The following is a 9,214-nucleotide window of genomic DNA, read 5'->3' on the forward strand; positions in this document are numbered from 1 at the left end:
GGACCAGGTGCAAATGAATTCAGGCGACAAGGAAGTTGTCCATAGCTATATTAGAATCTCAGTGTTTGCCTACTTAGATGGCATTGTTAACGTTAGATGGCATTGTTACATTCCCGTGACCCTTGAAAAGGATGTTGTGCATCTGGAAGAGGAGACAAACTGTAACTAAGAGTCTGAAGGTCCTTGTGTCGTTTTGTTTTTTGAGACAGGGTTTCTCTGTAGTCCTGGCTCTCCTGGAACTCACTCTGTAGACCAGGCTGGCCCAGTCATTTATAGTCCCTCCTTTCCCATGTGTTCTCACTCTGTGGTCCGACTTCTCAGAGCATTCTATTCTGTATAGAGGCTGCTTTGAAAAACAAACAGGGTGATGCATGGGAAAGAGTTATGAACATATTCAATATTTTGATCCCATGTGGAAGGTTTGGAATTTTGTAGTGGTAACCAAATTAATCTTGTCCACTTGCTCAGTTCGAACCTTTGCTGTGTGTTTCTGAGTCTACGTCTCTGAGGACTATGTGGGACTGTTTTATCTCTTTATTGCTTTATTCATTTATTTAGTGGTACTTGGGATTGGGCCCAGAGCTCATCCTCGCTGCACAAGTGTCCTGCCACCGAGTCATACCTTTAACCCACGACAAACTATCTTGGAAGTGATTCACTTTAAGGGAGCCTGTGATAATTTAGTTCAACTCCCTGATTTTTCAGCTGAGGAAAATGAGCCCCAAAGGAGCAAGGATCATTTAGATTGGAGTCTGCAGAACCCAAGTTCCTGATCCACACAAGTGCTCACTTCCCTACATCACAGAGATGTTCTCCAAGACATTCTCTCTCTTGTTCTGGGATTATCTACATTGACAGTCATCCAACATGCTCATTCATTGGGTTTGCAAGGAAACTATGACATTTGTATACCATCCTCATTTCCTGAGCTTCTACAATGTTCACAGAGCCCAGTACAAGAGCAACACAATGGTATCTATTGACCTTTCTGGGTAAGGCATTCTTTGGGAAACTAGAGATAGGGACAACTAGACCAACACATCACCACATAATAGAGCTTACAGCCCATTGCAACAGTAGATGTAAAATTGCAAGAATACAGGTGGTAAACATAACCTGTTCTCTGAAGCTTGCTTATAGGTCCCACAACCAATACTGGCCTGAACAATGTGTACCTTTAGTTAGAAATGTCTATTGCTTTTTCCCCCTTTATTCTGAAGTAATACACAAGCTTCACATTTCCAAGTAAAGGCTACAGGTTAGACAAAAATCTGTGTGACCAATCAACTGACAAATGAAATGTAGCCAGATGGGGGCACATCAAAGAAAAGAACAGAGATTAGAAAAATCCTCAGGAGAGGCTCTTGGTCCTGTGAAGGCTCTATGCCCCAGTGTAGGGGAATGCCAGGGCCAGGAAGCAGGAGGGGGGGTTGGTGAGCAAGGGGAGAGGAGAGGAAGTAGGTTTTTTTTTTCCAGAGGGGAAACTAGGAAAGGGAATATCATTTGAAATGTAAATAAAGAAAATATCTAATTAAAAAAAAAGAAAGAAAGAAAAATGCTCAGGAGTAGACATGGCTCTTCATGACCCAACCACTGCTATTTAACTCAATAGAGGCATTATTTACATACAATAAAATAGTTGTTGCTTTATGTGGGATGCACATACTTACCTACTACAGCACCAACATTACAGGGTTTGGAGATGTTTTCCTATTCTCCAGTCACATATTTTCGTCAGCTCCCTTTCCCTGCAGGCCCTAGGTTAACTGCACTCTGAAGCTGTCTCTGTTCCAGCAGCAAGTCTCAAGGAAGTGCTTCAGCCAGACCTTGAGGCAGACACTTGACCCTGAGCCTCGGTATGACAGAGTTTGTTAATGGGATACAGGACAGGATTTGGAGACCTGTGACATAGACATGATCAGAGAGGTCCTGCTGCCTGGTGACACCAAGGGGATGGAAAGATGACTCAGTTCAAGGGAGCAGACTTGACCTTCCAAATGCAGAGCAAAGCCTAGAAACTTTGATAACCACAGGACAGTCTTCCATTAGTCACTTGCCGTCTCAGAAGAGTAGTAGCGCAAAGGTGGGGTGTGGAGCTGAAGTCAGAACTTAGAAAGCATTGGGAAAGGGAGCCACGGGATGTGTCTATAATTCCCAAGATCCACCCCCAAGTTTGGTACACAGCGTACGCTTAATATCATTCTCTGATCATAAGATAACTCTGCAGAGATGTGGCTTCCTCTGGACAGCTACTTAACACTGGAGGAGCCAACCTGTCCTAGCAAGTCCTGGTATAAAATTAATCAGGTTCCTGTGGCTGGCCCTGGTGCTTCGCAGGCAAGTTCTGACACACTTAACCATAGGAAACTTTATAAGTTTTCCAATGGAAGAGCCAGGCAGCTAATGGTTCTGCATTGCCCACCAGAAAAAAAAAAAAAGAGAGAGAGAGAGAAAGAAAATCAAAGAGAAACATTATCCACACAACATTTGGAAAATATGAGTTGCCAATGGCTCAGGGCACATGGAAAGAAAACCAAGCTAAGATAAATATTAAGCAGTATAAGATCCCTGTTTCATGTCTGCTTTAATTATTCTGTTACAAGCTTTATTCTAAATGCCTTTTAAAATCCCAGATGACTGAAAAAAAAATTTAAAAAAAAAGATGCAACTTCCAGTGGAAATTAACATCTAGAGGAAAGCTATTTTTGAGTATTTTACTCAGTGGTATTTTTAATGTTTGAGTAGTATTTTTTCCTCAGGTGGAAACCACAGTTGTTTTGGAGAGAGTGACGATGTCCCTCAAATAGCTTGTTAAAGTGAGCACTTTCATCCTGAGACTCATTCTGAGACTTTTCTTTCTCACTCACCTTTCATCAAATAGACGGACCGACTTACGACATGAAGAGGAGAGGAGGCAAGGGGAGGGGAGGGGAGAAAAGCAGAGAGGCAGAGACAGACAGACAGATGCACATACAGAAAGAGGGAGACAGACAGACACAGAGATAGACAAACAGAGACAGAGGCTTTCCTTGTGCTGTGGAGACAGAATTGGATGAAATCATGGAGCATTCACCATCCAACAAGAGCCTCTGGTTTAGAAATGTCTAGCCAGATGTCCAGCAGACCGTGGACAAAGCTTAAAGATGCTTCTCCTCTAGAGACAGGAACAAATTTAAAATTCGGCTTCAAGTAAACTACATGATATTAATTTGTATCACGACCATAACATCCTCAGACTGCAGATGCAGTCTTAAAACCCCTCCTATATTATAGAAACCCTAAAGTGGAGGGCTGGAGAGATGGCTCAGTGCTTAAGAGCACTGATTTCTCTTCTAGAGGACCTGAGTTCTATTCCTAGAACCCATATGGTGAATTACAACCTGCAACTCCAATCCCAGAGGTCCGACACTCTCTTCCTGCCTCCACAGGCACCAGGCATGCACTAGATGCACAGACATGCATGCAGATGACACCTAGATATATAAAATAAAAATAAATTTAAAAAATAATTCAAAGAGTGATAATAGACTTTTTATAATTCACTGTGATAAAAATCAGATAAAATTTAAGCTGATTCATACCAGATTGTGAAATTGTTAATCATCTGCCATGAAGAGACTTAGCATTCTTGCAGCTGAGAAAATTATGTATGATGTAAACTCGGAGTCTTATCTCTATAGACAGTGAAGACTAAGGAAAGTGAAAGCTAATTTTTAAACTAGGGAAGCAATTCTCTCTATTTGTAATCCATTTCAGGGTGAAAGCTTATACAACTATATAAGGAAATATACCTGGCCGAGAGAAAACCGTATCAGCATTGCCTCTCTGTAAAACCGTGTTCTGTTCAGTCTAGCTAGAGGAACATAGTTTGATTTGAGATCAAATTCAAATGACTATTATTCATAAATATCAAGGCTTTTTTACGTTAACTGTAAAAATCTTGTAATTTCATATTCTGCTTCACCATAGGCCAGGTGTGGTGATAGTGTACAATGTGTTTCTAATTTTTGGGAGGGAGAGGTGAGAGAAAAACAGTAGCTTAAGGCCAACCTGGTCTACATAGATGGTTGAGGCTAGCCTAAGCAACATGAAACCTGATCTTTAAAAATTACATTTGTATGTGAACTTATAAGAGATAATATCCAACAGTATCATTGTGCAATAATAAATTCACCAGGTGGATGATGGATACTACCTTATCATTTGCACATGAAAGGAAAAGAGCAGGAAATATAGACTAATAGAAAGACCAGCTTACAATTACTATCAGCCTTGAACACCAAAGGCCTGAATGTACAGATCAACTTAAATGAATATGTTTTCTTGTGAGATATGCAACAGTTTGAAAAAACTTACAGACTGCATAGACATTAAAGGAATTAAGCAAAAGGTATGTCATGAGCATATAAGTAAATAAGTCTAAGTAAGCAGCGAGCTAGTTTATCACATACTACCGTAAACACGTAAATCTTATTTGAAAGCTGGGCAGTGGTGGCTCACACCTTTAATTCCAGCACTCAGAAGGCAAAGACAGGCGGATTTCTGAGTTTGAGGCCAGCCTGGGAGAAACCCTGTTTCAAAAAAAGAAAGGAAAAAAAACTTATTTGAAAGTTAAAACTTAGCAAAACGTATGAAGTACAGACTAAGCAAGGTCAGACACCATGCATGGCTTCATTCACAGTGAAAAGAAATGTAAATAAACATAAAGATGCAAATTAAGTCATATCTGCATACGACGTACAGACGCACATGTGGCCCTGGCATGACCTGTGCTGCCTCCTGCTGCTACCGCTGTGTGCTAAGGTGTTGTGTCTGATTTAAAGAATGTTATGTGGGGATAAATTATCTCCATGTGAGCAGTAAGTCATGGCTTACAATGGAAAATAATCTTTCATGAGCTGGGGAGATGGCCCCGTGGGTAAAGTGGCTGCTAGACAAGCACCAAGATGTGAGTTCAAGTCCTTAGAACGCATGGAAAGCCTGGTATGGTACTGTGTGCCCATAACCTTAGCTTACAACCAGGTGGGAGGCAGAGACAGGAGAGTCCTTGGAAGCCCTCGGCTCAGCTAGTCTGGCATAGATAGTGGCAAACAGCCAAGAAGAGACCTTGTCTCAAACCAGGTGGATAGTGAGGCCAATACCCGAAGGTATCACCTGATTTCAACATGTACACTGTCGCGCGCACACACACACACACACACAGATAGACAGAGACAGACAGAGATAGGAACACACATATGTAAATAAAAATAAAATAAATCTTTTTTTTAAAAGAGTTTATGTTGGGAAGCCTTGGTGTCATGAGTTAGACACACCAGCTAGAGAGGTTAGGAGAAATTTTCTGAAAGTATTTGCTCATTTGCTGTATTTGAAATGCCTCTAGGCACTTGGGAGGCAGAGGCAGGTGGATTTCTGAGTTCGAGGTCAGCCTGGTCTACTGAGTGAATTCCAGGACAGCCAAGACAGAGAAACCCTCTCCCGAAAAAAACCCAAAAAAAAAAAAAAAAAAAAAGTTGATAGACTATTTCAGAGCACACCCCCTCATATACCAGAGCCTTGAGTTTTCTCAATACAAGAATCACAGTAGCTTGAATAGCAAAGGGTGTGGCATGATCCAGAACCCTGTTTCTCCTGCTCCTTAGATCTCAACTTAGTTCTTTTACCTGTCTAAACATTAACTCCTGATATATATAACATGATCATCAGAATCCCTACTTCATTGGGCTCTCATGGAGCTTTGCTGAGAAAGCGTGGGTAAAATGCATAGCCTGGACTTAGTACCAATCTTACGTTATAGAACTGCCAAGATGAAAAAAGTGATCTGACTTCTTAGAAATTTTCAAACAACACACAAGCATGCAGATTAAACCAAATTTCTGTTTGACTGTAGTAGAATGGATCTTTAATAGAAAGATAGAGGGGCCGTGATCTAAGTTTACAAGTCGGTGTGGCGGGTGACAGAGGACTGGAGGTAGGGAAGGCAGATTCATACACATTCCTTCTGATCATTCATGTGCTTCCTTAGAGACAGTGATGTCATTTACTTTTGAGGTGGGTGAATTTAACAATTCAAAAATTAAGCCATGGGTGAAGAAATATGGTGAAACCTTGCAAGGGTCTAGGTCAGGAGAGAAGTTACCACTGGTTTTCAAAGATGAGACTCGTTTCCCTTTCTCTCTTGTCTTCCCTTTCTAGAATCCTCTTGAGTTGTGTCTTTTAAGACTCCCCCAGCTGACTGTGATGTCAGAGTAATATCTGACTATCACTTTCATTTTTAGTCAAAGAAACCCTTTATCAGGCTTCATCTCTACAAATTTAAACCTTCTGCTTTCTTCACCAAGATTTGAATACCTGGCCTTGAAAGAATCTCTTTTTCTTTTAGCCATTATACTTTATTTCCTAGGAAAAATGTAAGTTTACCCACAAATTAAACAGAAAGTGCAGAGTTCCTACAAACTCCCTGTCTTCCCACATACTCCAAACCCCATTGAATTATCTTGGTCCCTTGTCAAAGATGGGATGGCCATTTTGTGTGGGTCTGTTTCTGGGCTGTTAAGTCTTGGGGGTCTATTTGTTTATTCTTTGCCAACACCACACTGTCTTGACTATGCTAGTTTTATAGTAAGTCGTGGTCAGATGGGGTCACTCTTTTGTCTCTGTTCTGGTCTTTACCTTACTGCATTGATTTTAGGGCTAGGTTAGTGATAACCACAAAGTAAATTGTTAAAGGTTTTATTAAACTGTATTGAATCTACAGACCGGTTGGACTGAAAGCAACCTGTTAATAATGGTGCAGTTGCCTAGCCACTGATGTGAGGCACCGCTCCATTTCTTTAGGTTTCCTTTTTGCTTGCTAAACATCAAAATTTTGCAGTTTGCCTTCTGTAAGTCATATACAGATTTTGTTATGTTTATTCTCAGGTATAGCTCCTTTTTGTGCTATTGTAAATGATACTGTTTTAAATTCACATCTAGTTGCTTATTTTTCTATGGATGGAAGAGATTGATTCATATATTAAATGTATCCTGCAACCATGTTATAGTGGCTAATTTGTTTCAGGAGTCTTTCTTTATGTGTATGCCTGTGTGAGAGTGGTGTGTGTGTGTGTGTGTGTGTGTGTGTGTGTGTGTGTGTGTGAATGTGTTTGTGTATGTATGCATGTTTGTGTGTGTGTGTGTGTTGATGTGTTTTGGGAAATATTAAAAAAGTGAGCCGGCATGTTCCCACGTTAGGGCCTGCACCAGTAGACCATTAGGACTCCAGCCGGGTGATCTCAACTCAGCGGTCTCTCTGCCCCACAACTCTCTGGCAGGGTCGAATCCCCTGAATTCCTCATTCGCAATGACCTCCCACTCCACTAGGTCAATGTGTTTGTGAGTGTATGTTTGTGTCTTTGTGTTTCTCTGTGTGTTTGCATATGTGTGTGTGTGTGTATGTGCCCATGTGTGGAGGCCAGAGGTTGACACCAGGAATCTTTTTCTACTACTTTCCACCTATTTATTTATTTATTTATTTATTTATTTATTTATTTATTTAAATTTCGAGTCAGGGATGCTCACCGAATCCAGAGCTTTCCTTCTAGGCTAGTTGGCCAGAGATTCACTTATCTGGGCTCCCCTAGCACTGAGGTTCTGGGCATTGTTCACCTCGCCTGGCCTGGCTGTTACAATGGGTTCTAGCAATCCAAACTTTTGCTCAAATGGCAAGCACTTAATCCACTAAGCTAGATGTTCTCAACCTTCCTAATGCTTCAAGCCTTTAATACAGTGCCTCTCGTGTCGTGGTGACCCCTCTCCAACCAAAAAATTATTCTCATTGCTACTTCATAACTGTAAGCTTGCTACTGTTATAAATTCATAATGTAAATAGTTTTTGAAAACATTGGTTTGGGGGGTCGCGACCCACCGTTTGAGAATCACTGCACTGAGCATCTTCTCAGCCCAGTATTCTACTTAAAAAACTTTCGTGGTTGCCTTGGAGTTTGCAGCATACATTTATGACTAATCCAGTTCCACTTCCAAATATTATCTTGCCTCACTGGCAATGCAAGTGACTTACACCAGTTCCTTGTTCCTCCCCCGTCCATCTATTTCCACTGCCAGGTCGCTCATTCCTCTCTCCCGTAAGCAAGAAGCCAGAATACATTTTCCCTGCCTGTTTTCTGGGACAAACGGTTACCGTGTTAGAGCGATTCAAGGTAAGCAAGAATAAGGTCTTTTCTTTTCCTTTTCTCCGTTCCTTCTGTGTTTTTCCTTTTTACAAGGTTTCAGTTTTCGGATCTATGCTATTTTCAAGATCTTCGGGCGTATCTTACAGGCAGGAGCGCTGGCAGCAACTCGCTTTAGGTTTGCTGCCTGAGAAAGCCAAACTCACTTCACTTTGAAGGAAGGAGGACACTTTGTTTTTCCACTCTTCTGATGGATAATTTCACCAAGTATAAAATTTTAGATTGGTGGGAGGGTTTTTTCTTCTTCAGATGATTTAAGTATTCATCCTTCTGTCTTCTTGCTAGACCGGCTTTGACAAAAAGGTTGATGCAACTCTCATCTTTGTTTCTGTATGTGTCCTCTTGCATCTCTTTATTCCCAGACTTTTCTTTCCAGTTTGTCTTCTTTGATTCTCCAGTTTAAATACACTATTCCTGGGTGCCAAGTTTGTTTTTTGTCTTTTGTTTTTTTTTGTTTGTTTGTTTTTGTTTTTGTTTTGGTTGGCTTCTCTGAAATCCCAGCATCTGTGGCTTGATTTATGTCAGTAATTTTTGAAAATCCTGAGCTGTTGATTTTCCAGTATCTCCCTTCTCCTGTTACAGCTTGGTTTCATCTTTTGTCATTATCCTATAACCATTTATTAGGCATGGTATTTCATTTCTTGAAGTTTGTATTGACTCATCTTCAAACTCATGCATTTCTCCTATGCTGGGTCCAGTCTATTGATGAGTCCAGCATGGGCATCCTATTTTCATGCCCAGTACTTGCAGTTCCTTTTAAGCCTTGTGTACTGCACCAGCATTACTCACCTGATGCTACCTGCTGTCCATGTTTCCCAGTACATCTCATAATGTGTTAACTGGCTATTTTAAATGCCTGGTCTCTTCTGCATTTAAGCCTGATTCTGGTAGTGGTTGTCTCATCATTTCAAGCCATGGCTGGTGTGTGTGTGTGTGTGTGTGTGTGTGTGTGTGTGTGTGAGAGAGAGAGAGAGAGAGAGAGAGAG

The 9,214-nt window shown here is 41.0% G+C and overlaps 1 protein-coding gene across 1 annotated transcript in view; it reads left to right on the plus strand.

Annotated features, from left to right (window-relative positions):
* The first annotated feature begins 8,022 nt into the window (after window positions 1-8,022).
* Window positions 8,023-9,214, plus strand: part of Hif1a (hypoxia inducible factor 1 subunit alpha) — a 48,474-nt gene continuing 47,282 nt past the window's right edge. The window contains exon 1 of the mRNA XM_031357879.1: window positions 8,023-8,198. The gene's annotated coding sequence lies outside the window, so the exon portion shown is untranslated. The remainder of the gene's footprint in view (window positions 8,199-9,214) is intronic.

This window comes from Mastomys coucha, unplaced genomic scaffold, assembly GCF_008632895.1.
Source record: "Mastomys coucha isolate ucsf_1 unplaced genomic scaffold, UCSF_Mcou_1 pScaffold6, whole genome shotgun sequence".
Taxonomy (NCBI): Eukaryota; Metazoa; Chordata; class Mammalia; order Rodentia; family Muridae; genus Mastomys; species Mastomys coucha.